We start from the raw sequence: 12,621 nt of genomic DNA, 5'->3' as shown, positions 1-12,621 counted from the left end.
TCAGAACAATGTGAGTAGTTATTACTTCCAATTTAGAGAATGATTAAAGCTCTTCAAATAACTTTTCTGAGTGTTTTGTTTCATGATTCCACGTTTCCTGTCTTCAATACTTTAAAGAAAAGATAACTTACTCCCAGATATTTAACTCGGTATGGCTGTGCTCCAACAAAATGATATTTCCAAAATCAGCTGGTTAGGTTGGGTTATCAGCCAGGGCTAGCTTAGCTTTGCGTTAAAAGATTCCTCCTATTAATAAGCCAGGCATCGATGGCTAATTTTTGTAGTCCTAGCTGCTCAGGAGGCTGAGATATGAGGGTCACAGTTCAAAGCCAGCCTGGGCAAGAAATCCAATTAAGCACCAAAAAAAAAAGCTGGAAGTGCAGCTGTGGTTCAAGCCGTAGAAGACTAGCTTTGTGGAAAACAAAACTCAGGGACACTGGGTTCGATTCCTCAGTACCACATAAACAGCCAGAAGTAGTGCTGTGACTCAAGTGATAGAGCACTAGTCTTGCGCAAAAGAAGCTCAGGGACAATGCCTAGGCCCTGAGTTCAAGCCACTGACCAGCACCAAAAATAAAGTTACTGCAAGTCACACAGAATACCCTTATTCTAAAGAGATGTATGCTGAAGTATTTAATGGTAAAGTATAAGATTTTTTATCTTCAAATGGGTTCAAACAAAAATATGTGGTCATATGGATAGGTCAGTAGAGCTAATGGAGCAAAGTGTTAATTATTGAATTTAGGTGGAACATATACAGGTGTTCATTGTCCTATGCAACTTTTGCATGTTTGAAAATCTTTGTACTAAAACATTCAGAATTGTATAGACCATCCAGATGTTAATACTTTAGAGTGCTAGTCTAGTATTTCAAGGTAATTTCGAAAGAATAACAGCAGACCAATATGATAGGACATAATTATCTTGCCTTTCCGTTGACTTTCCTTCACCAAAATCAATGTTTCAAGTTTCTGATAACTCAGCAGGCACCTGCACCCATTATGCTTTCTGGTTTTTACTTGCTATGAGAATTAAAAGTGACAAGCCACATTCCTTGTTAGATGATGCACATACAGTTATAACAAGTTTCTCTGATTGTCATTGGTTCAGTGCACTGGCCCTTATTGTCAGGCAGTAAAAAGGATCATATGCATTACTTATTGTTAATATCCAGGTTGAGGCTGTTATGCTCTTCATAAAATATCACTGATTACTCAAAGAAGAAATAAGGTATGCAATTTCTTGATAAAATGAAAACATGTATGCAGAAGAAAAAATGAACCCTCAGAGGTGAAAAGATTAGCTACTTGTCTCAGACATTAAACATCAAGGTGATGTAGACCTTTAAACCACAGTATCAGTCATCAGATATTATCAAGCTAATTATCTAAGAAGACTGAACAAGACACAATTGTTGAAAAGAACAGTGAGGAAGGAGTAGGGCAAGCATAGTGTATCAGTCTAAATACTTGTAAGCAACAGAAACAAGCTCAAGAAGACAACTAATTTTTCAATTCAACAAAAGAAGAAGCAAGGAGTAGAAGACTCATCTGCATATTCTGGTTACATGAGAAATTGCACCAGTTCATTACGAGAGCACACTGTAAACCATAATCATCTCAATCTTATCTGGTGTCATATCTGAGTGTTAAATATATCGTTCTGCCATCCTTGTAGAAGCATGGCTGCATCTGGATAGATGAAGTAAAGGGAAAGACCAGTAAATCATATAGAAACTTACCTATTACATTCCTTATCTCACAATAAAATAAGTTCTTTGATATGACACAATATGCAATGCAATGTCTGATGGAGATTTTGATGCTTCTTCCTTCTCTGCTGTAGGTCTGCTATGAATCCCAGTCTGGTCTCATACTCCTATATTTAAGTGTTCCTCCTGCCTCAGCCTCCCAAGTAGTTGGGACTACAGGTACACACTAGACTGGGTTAAGGATGTGTAATGACTTGATGGTAAGCACTCTGATACATGATGCTAACAGAGATGTGATGGTAGGAAAAACTAATTAGAGATTATCTGTTGTCTCCCAGAAGGGCCATTCTGTGTTCCACGAGATGGATTCTGGATCCCATGCATCCCAGTATGTTAGCATTTCACAGTATGTTACCATTTCACATACTTAATTTGATTATTCATGCTCTTGATGGTAAATTGGGTGCTCAGCCAGGTAAGCCGGGGCAAGGAGTGTGATGTTGAGTGCATGCATGGTCCTGTTCCTGGAGCTTTTATTTCTGAAACTATTTATCAAGCATGGGTTCAGGAGAAGGACTTACTAATCCCCTTAAGGTCCTATTATTATTGTTCACCTGATCATAAATGCCTCCTCTGAATAATACTGTAGTCACTATGGCTTAGCTGACAAATTATCCTTGATAAGTGAGATACAGTAGACAACTCCTAAAAAAATGACCAAAGAAGAGGGGACCCTGTGTTAGCATGGGATCGTTAGGAATAAGGGAATTTCAAGTTACCTATTTACTAACAGGTGAATTAGCACACTGTTGTAGAAAGAAACTTTATAAAATTTTCACTAGAGTAAATGCAACTTTAATTTTAAAAAATACATGCTAAGTAGGAGAAGTCTGTTGTATGCTGAATTATTTCCCTACTTCCAAACTCATGTTGAACTCACTAACTCCTAGTGTGGCTGTATCTGGAGACATGGTAAGTAAGGTTAAACGAGGTCAGAAAAGTCCCTAAACTAATAGATCTCTGGCCTTATAAAAAGGTGTTTAAAAAAATAAAAAGGTGTTTATTAGGATACAGATAGACACAGAGAAAAGACCAAGTGAGACACACAAAGGATAGCCATCTACCAGCCAACGAGAGAGGCCTCAGAAGGAACTAATATGCCGACACTTTGATTTTGGACTTCTAACTTCTAGAACTGTAGGGAAATAAGTTTCTGTTGTTTAAAACACTCAGTCTGTGGCCAGTAGCTGTTGATTGGAATTTGCTAGAGCAGTTGTAGCAAGTTACTGATGGTGATATAACTTACATTGAATAATGTTAGAATTCACAAGTGTTTACTGATATAAATTATTTATTAGAGAAAAGGGGAAAGTGCTTCCTTATTGTAGAATGCCAGTTGATAAATATAGAAGGAATAGAATTATAAGAAAAAATTCATTACCCATCACAGTAATAATTGATCCAAGTGAGAACAATGTGTGCTTGGGAGTCTAATGAGAACCAAGAGAGTTGCTTGGGCCTGGTAGCCTCTCTCCGCAAATTAAAAAGAGTGAAACAGAGACTGTTAATATTGGAGAATCTGGAAGGCATACCATCTCCACTAACTGATCAAAGCGAGGTGGTGGCTCACATCTGTAATCCCAAATACTTAACAGTATTTGTGGAGGTAGGAGGACCAGGATATTGTAGACTGGCCAATCAGGATAAGAATACAAGATCTCATCTGAAAACAAAAACCTAAAAGCAAAATGACTGGGGGTATGTCTCAAGTGCCACAGTGTTTGCCTAGAGCCAGCCTTTGAGTTCAAACCCCAGTACTGCTAAAAAGGAAAAGTTAAACATTTAACTTTGTCCCATAATAGAACGAATTGATATCTTGTTTCTCCACAGAAATTCACAGACATTGCAGCCAAGGAAGTATCACCTGAACCCAATCATGAACAAATTAAACTAACCCAGAGTCAAACTCAACAATATGCAATAAAAGGATTGGCCTATTTTAAAAATAAAAAAATGTCGCTGGGAATGTGGCTTAGTGGTAGAGTGCTTGCCTAGCATGCATGCATGAAGCCCTGGGTTCGATTCCTCCGTACCACATAAACAGAACAAGTCAGAGGTGGCGCTGTGGCTCAAATGGAGGAGTGCTAGCTAGCCTTGAGCAAAAGAAGTTCAGGGATAGTGCTCAGGCCCTGAGGTCAAGCCCAGGAAAAAAAAGGGGGTGGGGTGGGAAAGAGAGGACAAAGCAAGACTGTGTGTGTGTGTGTGTGTGTGTGTGTGTGTGTGTGTGTGTGTGTGCGTGTGCACGCGCGCGCGTGCGTGCATGAGTGCAGATGAAAAACTAAAAGGTGGCAAGGTACAGGATGGGTAGTTCTAAATGGGCCAGTTGACGCGAACTGAATATGAAGGGTAGGTCAAATAGTTTGGTATCTATGTTCAACTTCCTTGTGGTGACTAGTGGAGTTATGTAAGAGAGTAAGTCCACCAATCAGTAGCCACTGGCCACAGCGGCCGCCTCCCCTGGCTGGCTATTTAGCGATGGACAGTTCCGATGATCTCTCCCAGACTCACTCTCCCGACTGACACCAACCCCGGCACCGTCGGGGGGGTGGGGGGGCCTTCCCCTCTGATTTTCCCCTACTCCCCACCTGCCTCCTCCGTCCTCCTAGTTCTAGCTCTCTTCTGCTTCCTCTAGCGCTCAGCTCGCTGGCAGCTTGGCCTTCCTGGGACCTTCCACCTGCGCCCGGCTCGCCAGGTGTCCAGGTGCGCCCCTGCCGCCCAGCGCCTCGCCGCGCGCTTGCGCTCCAAGCCCAAGCGCCGAGAAGTTCGGCGGCTCCCGGGGCTGTGCGCACAGGATCAGGGATCCGGAACGGGACCCACGCCTGCGCATCCGCGATGGGCTGCTCGAGCAGCGCCCTCACCAAGGCCGGCGACGGCAGCAGGGTCCGCAGCGGCGGTGAGCAGGGGCCCGCGCCCTCCCTCCCTCCATTCGGGCGCGGCAGGTGCGGGGTGTCTGGGCTGAAAGGTGCGACCCCAGTGGAGCCCGGGGCGAGCTCTATGGGGCAGGCGGAGAGCGGATCCGCGAGCAGAGCGCGATTCCCCACGGTCCCCGCAACTGTGTGCGCTCCCTGCGCGCGGCTCCACGAGTGATGGACTGGTTCACCCGTCGTGGGTGGAAAGGACGCCCAGAACACACGGTCCATCAGATCCCGCCCGAGCCTTGGAGCGATCACGAGCGCTTCCCTGTCCCGGCTTACCTATGTATTTCATAGGAAGTACGCGTATGATAAAGGCGGTTATTAACGAATCTTATAAAGCAATCAGCCGAGTGTATTGCGAGCTTTTCTAGAGGTGTGGAGGGGGACTGCTTTTCATTTCAAGGACCATTTGAATAATTACAACATTACTCAGGCCAACAAAAGTACCAATTCAGCCGGGCGCCTGTGGCTTGTGGCTCTGATCCTAGCTATTCATGAGTCTGAGATTGGAGGATTACAGTTCAAAGCCAGCCCCCATTAGAAAGTCTGAGACTCAATCTCCAATTAACCACCCAAAGCCAGAAGTGCAGCTGTGACTCAAGTGGTAGAGCGCTAGCCTTGAGCACAGAAGCTTAGGGACAGGGCCCAGGCCCTGAGTTCGAGGCCTAACACACACGCACTGACCAATTCAGGTAGAAGAGGAATGCGGGGTTGGGGGAAGCGCTGGAGAAGCTCGCATGTGGTGTCTGTGCAGTCAGGCACCGAATGATTTTGCAAGCCAGGCTTCCCGACTCCTGTATGAATACCTCAGTGCATGGCTGGACGCTGGTGAGACAAGTCGCCCTTTCTAGGGCCGATGAGTGGAAGCGCCAAAACACAGTGAAACAAATGAGAAAGGTTCATGCGGTGATTATTTCTCTGAAAGGGGTGAAGACAAATTAATGAACTAGAGGACGATTTGGTTTCACAGTCAACTACCTTGCTACATTTTGAATGGCTAATAGTTTGGACAAGATTGAATGTTAAGTGAATTTCTTCCAGTCACTTACTTTACTGGCTTCCAGGCCAACTTTAGGGGGAAATGGAGAGTCTAGTTAGTTGCTTTTTGCAGGCTTCTCTTATACTACCTGCCATGTATCCTAGCAGTAGTCTCTTGGCTTAGAAACAGAGACCTGGGTTCACTGGCAGACCAGGTACTTAATACAAACAAAAACCTAGGTTTTCTCCCCAGCACTTAAAAAAAAAAAAAGCAAATAATTTTTTTGCTGATCCTGGGGCTTGAAGTCAGGGCCTGGGTGTTGTCCTTGAGTTTTTGTGCAAAACGCTAGTGCTCTATCACTTTGAGCTACAGTTTTACTTCTGTTTTGTTTTGTTTCGTTACTTCTGTTTTGTTTTTGTGTGGTTAATTGGAAATAAGAGTCTCACAGACTTTCCTGTCAAGGCTGGCTTAGAACCTGGATCCTCATATCTCAGCCTCCCAAATAGCTTAGAATTACAGGTGTGAGCCACCGGCACCTGGCTCATTATTGATTTTTAAACTGATAAAAATAAACACTTTCACAATAAGAAGCTTATTTAAAAAAATAAATACTTTAGGAATTGTAATTCTTGGGGGAGGGTAGCAGTATCCAGTCCGCAAAGTCTTTTATTTAGAGAAAAATTATCACTGCTATTAATAAATATGCATGTTAGATACACAGCAGTTTTAAAAAACATTCTTGCTTTCATTGCTGTTCTAAGGTTTCATGAGCATTGTTCAATATTTCTGGAAGAAATATTGAAACACTTAGGAACGAGTGCTAGTGTAAAAAATTGTTCTGCACACACTTTGAATCACCTGGGAGGCGTACTGCTTCTGATCCTCTATGAGCAGTGCTCCTGTAATTGGATACTGTTGGGTACTCACCAGCATTTCAGCTCCATGATCTTGGAGTCCTGATAAATAATTCATTCTTGCTTCTGCAGTTAAAAACGTACTTCTACATACAATCCCAAGCCTGTTTTTAAGAGCTTTTAGAGTTAAAAAAAAAAAGTTCAGGTTCACTGAATGGATGCATGCATGCATTTACTGTACTCTCCAGTGCCTAACAATGCTTGGCATATAAAAGGCCCTCAGTAATTGCTGAATGAATTGCTTCATTTAATTCTTATAATAATGCTATGAGTAAGTATTCTGATTATCCCAAATTTTACAAATAAGGAGTAGATAATTTAACACAAGTCACAAGGCTCCTTAGAGTCAGAACAGGTCTTTGAACCCAGTTTGTAAGCCAGTTCATGTTAACTATTTTTAAATTGGCCTTTGTTAGTATGTGCTTGCAATCCTAGCACTCGAGGTGGAGGCAGGAGGATCGAGAGTTCGAGGCTTGCTTTGGGTTCAAAGTGAGACAACAACAAAAAAAGATTTGGTTTGGCCTCAAGTCATTCTGCATCACAAGTACATGATCACTTACTGTGACAACAGAAAAAAGACTCAAAACCAAACAAAACCTAAAGGCAAAAAAGTGTACTTATAGAAGCTGCGAAGGTGGCTCAGTGGTAGAGCGCTTGCCTTGTAAGCATGAAGCCCTGGGTTCAATTCCTCAGCACCACATAAGCAAAAAGAAAAAAAAAGCCGGAAGTGGCGCTGTGGCTCAAGTGGCAGAGCGCTAACCTTGAGCTGAAGAGCTGAGGGACAGCACCCAGGCCCAGAGTTCAGGCCCCACGACCGGATCCCAAAAAATAAAAAGTGTACTTACTCTAGTCAGGAGCTCCTGTAATCTTAGCTGCTCAGGAGGCTGAGAACTAAGGATCATGGTTCAAAGCCAGCTGTGGCAGAAAAATCCACGAGACTCTCTTTTTTTTGTCAGTTGTGAGTCTTGAACTCAGGGTCTGGGCACTGTCCCTGAGCTCTTTTTGCTCAGCATTTAAAAATTCTTGCTTTCATTTCTGTTTTAAGGTTTCATGAACATCTAAGGTTTCATGACTCTTAGATATAATATACCTGTATAAAATATAACATTATATATTTATGGGTTCTGTGCTCAGGCCTTGTCTCCTACCTAGCTCTCCCATCATTATTTCCTGCATAATTTGGGATTACTGTGCCCCTGCCAGCAAACATTTATTATTTTGAATGTGTGTGTGTGTGTGTGTGTGTGTGTGTGTGTGTGTGTGTGTGTGTGTGTGTGTGTGCGTATTTTCTAGAGCTTTGTTTGGGTTTGTTTGGATTTGTAGCTTTCTTTTTTGGTTGTTTTTTTTGTGTGTGTGCTGGTCCTGGGGCTTGTATCCTGTGCCTGGACCCTGTCCATGAATTCTTCTGCTCAGGAATAGTGCTCTACCACTTGAGCCACTGCTTCACTTCCAGCTCTTTTTGTGGTTAATTGTGGTTAATCACAGAGTTTTCCTCCCTGGGTTGGCTTCAAACTATGATTCTCAGATGTCAGCCTCCTGAATAGTTAGGATTACAGGTGTGAGTCACTAGCACCTGGCTGGTTTGCAGGTTTTTTTTTTTTTGGGGGGGGGGTGTCCAGTCGTGGGGCCTGAACTCTGGGCCTGGGCGCTGTCCCTCAGCTCTTCAACTCAAGGCTAGCACTCTACCACTTGAGCCACAGTGCCACTTCTGGCTTTTTTTTTCTGATTATGTGGTGCTGAGGAATCGAACCCATGGCCTCAAGCATGCAAGGCAAGCACTCTACCACTGAGCCACCTTCCCAGCCCTGCAGGTTTTTTTTTTTTTTTTTTGAGGCCCAGGTTGGTCTTGAATTTGTGATCTTTCTGCTTCAGCCTGCCTTCTTTCTTTATTTTTTCATCAAATATTTTTATTGTTATTACAAAGATAATGTACAGAGGGGTTACCATTTCATAATAAGCCTTCCCTCTTTATATATTGAAAATATTATTTCTCTCATCTTTGTAATAACATATAGCGTACTCTACCCGCCTTGGGCACCTTGTTTTTTTAAACTTAACAATATGAAGGTATTATTCTCCTTTTCACACCTGCAGACTAATCGATTGTGTGAGTTATTTAACCAGCCCCTTACTAAGAGACAGGTGATATGCTTCCAGTCATTTCCTGTTGCAAACAAACTCTCTGTGGAATCCTTTGTGCACACATCATTTGAATGTGTCCAAGCATATCTGTAGGACAGTTTCCCAGAATTATGAAACCAAGTCAAAGGGGGTAGACATTTATAATTTTGACAGAAAACTGCCAAATTTCCTTCCATGAGAATTGTACCACCTACCGTATAGAGGGGTTACAATTACATGGGCAAGATAATGAGTGCATTTCTTATCAAGCATTGTTGCCTCCTCCTTTGTTTCCCCTTCCCATCCCTTCCCATTCCCCCTCACACACACCCGCTATACCCCTCCCCCCAAAATCTCTCTAGGATGAAATTTTAGCTAGGCACCAGTGGCTCATACTTGTAATCCTAGCTACTCAGGAGACTGAGAGCTGAGCATCATGGTTCAAGGATGGCAGTTCAAAGCCAGCCCAGGCTGGTTTTGAGTCTGTGGGACGCTTATCTCCAATTAACCACCAGAAAACCAGAAGTGGTGCTTTGGCTCAAAGTGGTAAAGCACTAGCCTTGAGCAAAAAGAGCTCAGTGACAGAGCACAGGCCCTGAGTTCAAGCCCCACAATTGACAGAAAAGAGAAAAGGAAGAAAGAAAAAGAGCAGAAATGGCAAAAGTCTGCAGACCAACAGGATTTATTCCAGAGGAAAACTTGTATTTGGCATGCAACGAAGTCTCCTTCAAACTGGCTGAAGGGTACAACTAGGGTCCCTTTAAATATTAGGCAGAAAAAAATGGAGTCAGACAGGGATAGAGAGATGCAAGGTGAGATGGAAGTGGGGTGGGTGAGCAATGTTATTTTTTATTTTATTATTTTACCAGTCCTGGGGCTTGAACTCAGGGCCTTGGTGCTTCCTCTTTTTCTTTTTAATATATTTATTATTATTATTATTATCTTTAAGTAGTTGTACAAAGAAGTTCCCATTCTACAAAACAGTATATGAATACAAGGTGTCTGACAACATTGTCACCCATCGCTCCTAACTCATCCCTTCTCCTTGAACTTCTTTTGCTCTAGGCTAGCATTCTACACTTGAGCCACTGCCAGCTCCACTTTCAGCTTTTTGATGGTTAATTAGCGATAAGAGTCTCACAGACTTTCCTACCTGGGCTGTCTTTGAACCACAATCTTCAGATTTCAGCCTCCTGAGTAGCTAGGATTACAGGCATTAGCCACTGGTACCCTGCTGGAGCAATGTTATTGTTGACTGAGGAGTTTCAAGGTCTCCACAGCATCTGTGTCTGCCAGGTAAGCAGGGTCATCAGCTCAGACATGGCCTTGCTCTCAGGCTCTCTTCTCCAAAACTGCAAGGAATGTTGGTTGAGGATGAAGGGGAGGGGTGATGATTCAGCAGGATTGGCAGGGAGGACAGTTTTAAGACATGGCCTTAGAGGGGAAAGGTGAGTGCTTTCAGTTTATGTCATTTTCCTTCAGCCTCAGCTTCCCAGCTTGTAGAAATGGCACCCGGTGTGTTAGAGCACCTTGAGCCCCTAGGAAACAGCCAGACAGGGCCTCCACAGCCTGAGCCCTCTATGATCACATGCCTCCATTTGTCAGATTGTGTGTGACCGGAAGCACTAGGACCAGCATGCCACGGCTCTGTTGCTTCTAGCAGTTTCTCTCGCTGACATCCAGCATCTGCCTTCATCTACCCGGGGTTGCAGCATCCTCTCTAAGCCTCTGTCTGTCTGTTGCTTTCCCTGATGTCATCCATAATGTCAATGGATCTTTTTTTCCTCCCTTAAGCTGATGTTTTGGTCTATTCTTGCCATTTTTTGACAAATATGATTAACAAAAACAACTAATAACCCACTAAATTTCAGTTGATAAACTTTCTTTTCTTTTGCTTGCCCTGGAGTAATATCTGTTACCTGGTTCTAAGAAGCTCTGTACACTTCATATTTGTGTGTGTGTGTGTGTGTGTATTTCAACATACAGAGAAAGGAGAAAGTGCTTAAAAAGAGGATGAAATTGAAGGGGGCCTGTAGCTTACACCTATAATCCTAGCTTCTCAGGAAGCTGAGATCTGAGAATTGAGGTTCAAAGACAGCCCAGGCAGGCAAATCTTTATCTCCAATTCACCAGCAAAATCTTTTTTTTTTTTTTTTTTTTTTCGGGTCCGGTCGTCGGGCCTGATCTCTGGGCCTGGGCGCTGTCCCTCAGCTCTTCAGCTCAAGGCTAGCGCTCTACCACTTCAGCCACAGCGCCACTTCCGGCTTTTTTCTTTTTGCTTATGTGGTGCTTAGGGATCGAACCCAGGGCCTCAGGCATGCAAGGCAAGCGCTCTACCACTGAGCCACCCTCCCAGCCCCTCACCAGCAAAATCTCAAAATAGAGATGTGGATCAAGCGGTAGAGTGCCAGTGATGAGCAAAATTGCCAACTGAGAGCTCAAGGCCCATTACTCCAGCTGTCTATGCATCGGTGGCCTCTTCTGATGGCAGGATGGATTACAGCACCTATGCCACAGGGCTGTCTGAGGAATAAATGAATTGACACATGTGACATATAATGCATGTAGATTATAGTCTAAATGTTGCCTAAGACAGGAAAGATCAGCTGGTCTGCTGGCCAAACCCAGCCCAACACTTTTTCTGTGTGTATGTGTGTGTGCAAGTACGTGTGTGTGTGTTTGTGTGTGTGTGTGTGTGTGTGTGCACGCGTGCCAGTTCTGGGCTTGAACTCAGGGCCTAGGCACTGTTCCTGAGCTTTTGTACTCAAGGCTAGCATTATTCTATTTGAGCTACATTTCCACTTCCCAGGTTTTTTTTGGTGGCTAATTGGAGATTAGAGTCTCACAGACTTAACTGCTCAGGCTGGCTTCGAACCGCAATCTGCAGATCTCAGCCTTCTTAGTAAGTAGTGTTACAGGCATTGGCCATCAACTCCTAGCCCATCATTTATTTTTTTGACCTTTTTTTCTATCATTTATTTTTTGTATAAAGTTTTATTGGAACATAGACTTGTCCCTTTTGTTATATAGTATTCATGGCTATTTTGTTACTACAGCAAGGTGAGAGTTTAAGAAATATTTCCCTGCCAGCAGGAAGATCTCTGTAGTGCCCGCACTTGGGTCATTGCTGCTTTAGTGTCCTTCTGTTATCTCCTGTGCTGACTGTGGTATGTTACCACAGGGGTAGACAGCGCATGTGCATACACACACACACACACACACACACACACACACACACACACACACACACACACACACACACACACACACGCTGCACCACATAGTGATTCTACGTGCTCATCTACTTTGTCTCTCCTAACTAGCTCCATTCCTCCTTTTCCTGTTTGCTTGGGGGTGTTGTTAAAATTCAGGTGTGGTGCAGGGGATCTATAGTGGGGCCGGAGGTCCAGCACAACTCCCACAGAATACTAGGAGCATCATTTGCCTTTAAAAGCAACTAAGTCAGCTGGGTGCTGGTGGCTAATGCCTGTAATCCTAGCTACTCAGGATGCTGAGATCTGAAGATTATGGTTAGAAGCTAAACCCGGGGCAGGAAAATTGGTGAGACTATTAACTACAATTAACCACCCAAAAGCCCTAACTTGGAGCAGTGGCTCAAGTGGTAGAGTGCTAGCCTTGAGCAAAAAAGTTAAGGATCAGGGCTGGGAAGGTGGCTCAGTGGTAGAGCACTTGCCTTGCATGCTCGAGGCCCTGGGTTCGATTCCTCAGCACCACATAAGCAAAAAGAAAAAAGCTGGAAGTGGCGCTGTGGCTCAAGTGGTAGAACGCTAGCCTTGAGCTGAAGAGCTGAGGGACAGCACCCAGGCCCAGAGTTCAGGCTCCACGACCGGACCCAAAAACAAACAAACAAACAAAAAAAGTTAAGGATCAGTTCTCAGGCCCTGAGCTCAAGCCCCAAGA

This window comes from Dipodomys spectabilis, unplaced genomic scaffold (assembly GCF_019054845.1).
Source record: "Dipodomys spectabilis isolate Male_0828 unplaced genomic scaffold, ASM1905484v1 ptg000783l, whole genome shotgun sequence".
Classification (NCBI taxonomy): Eukaryota; Metazoa; Chordata; class Mammalia; order Rodentia; family Heteromyidae; genus Dipodomys; species Dipodomys spectabilis.
The sequence above is the reverse complement of the archived record's forward strand: the minus strand, read 5'-3'. Positions refer to the sequence as shown.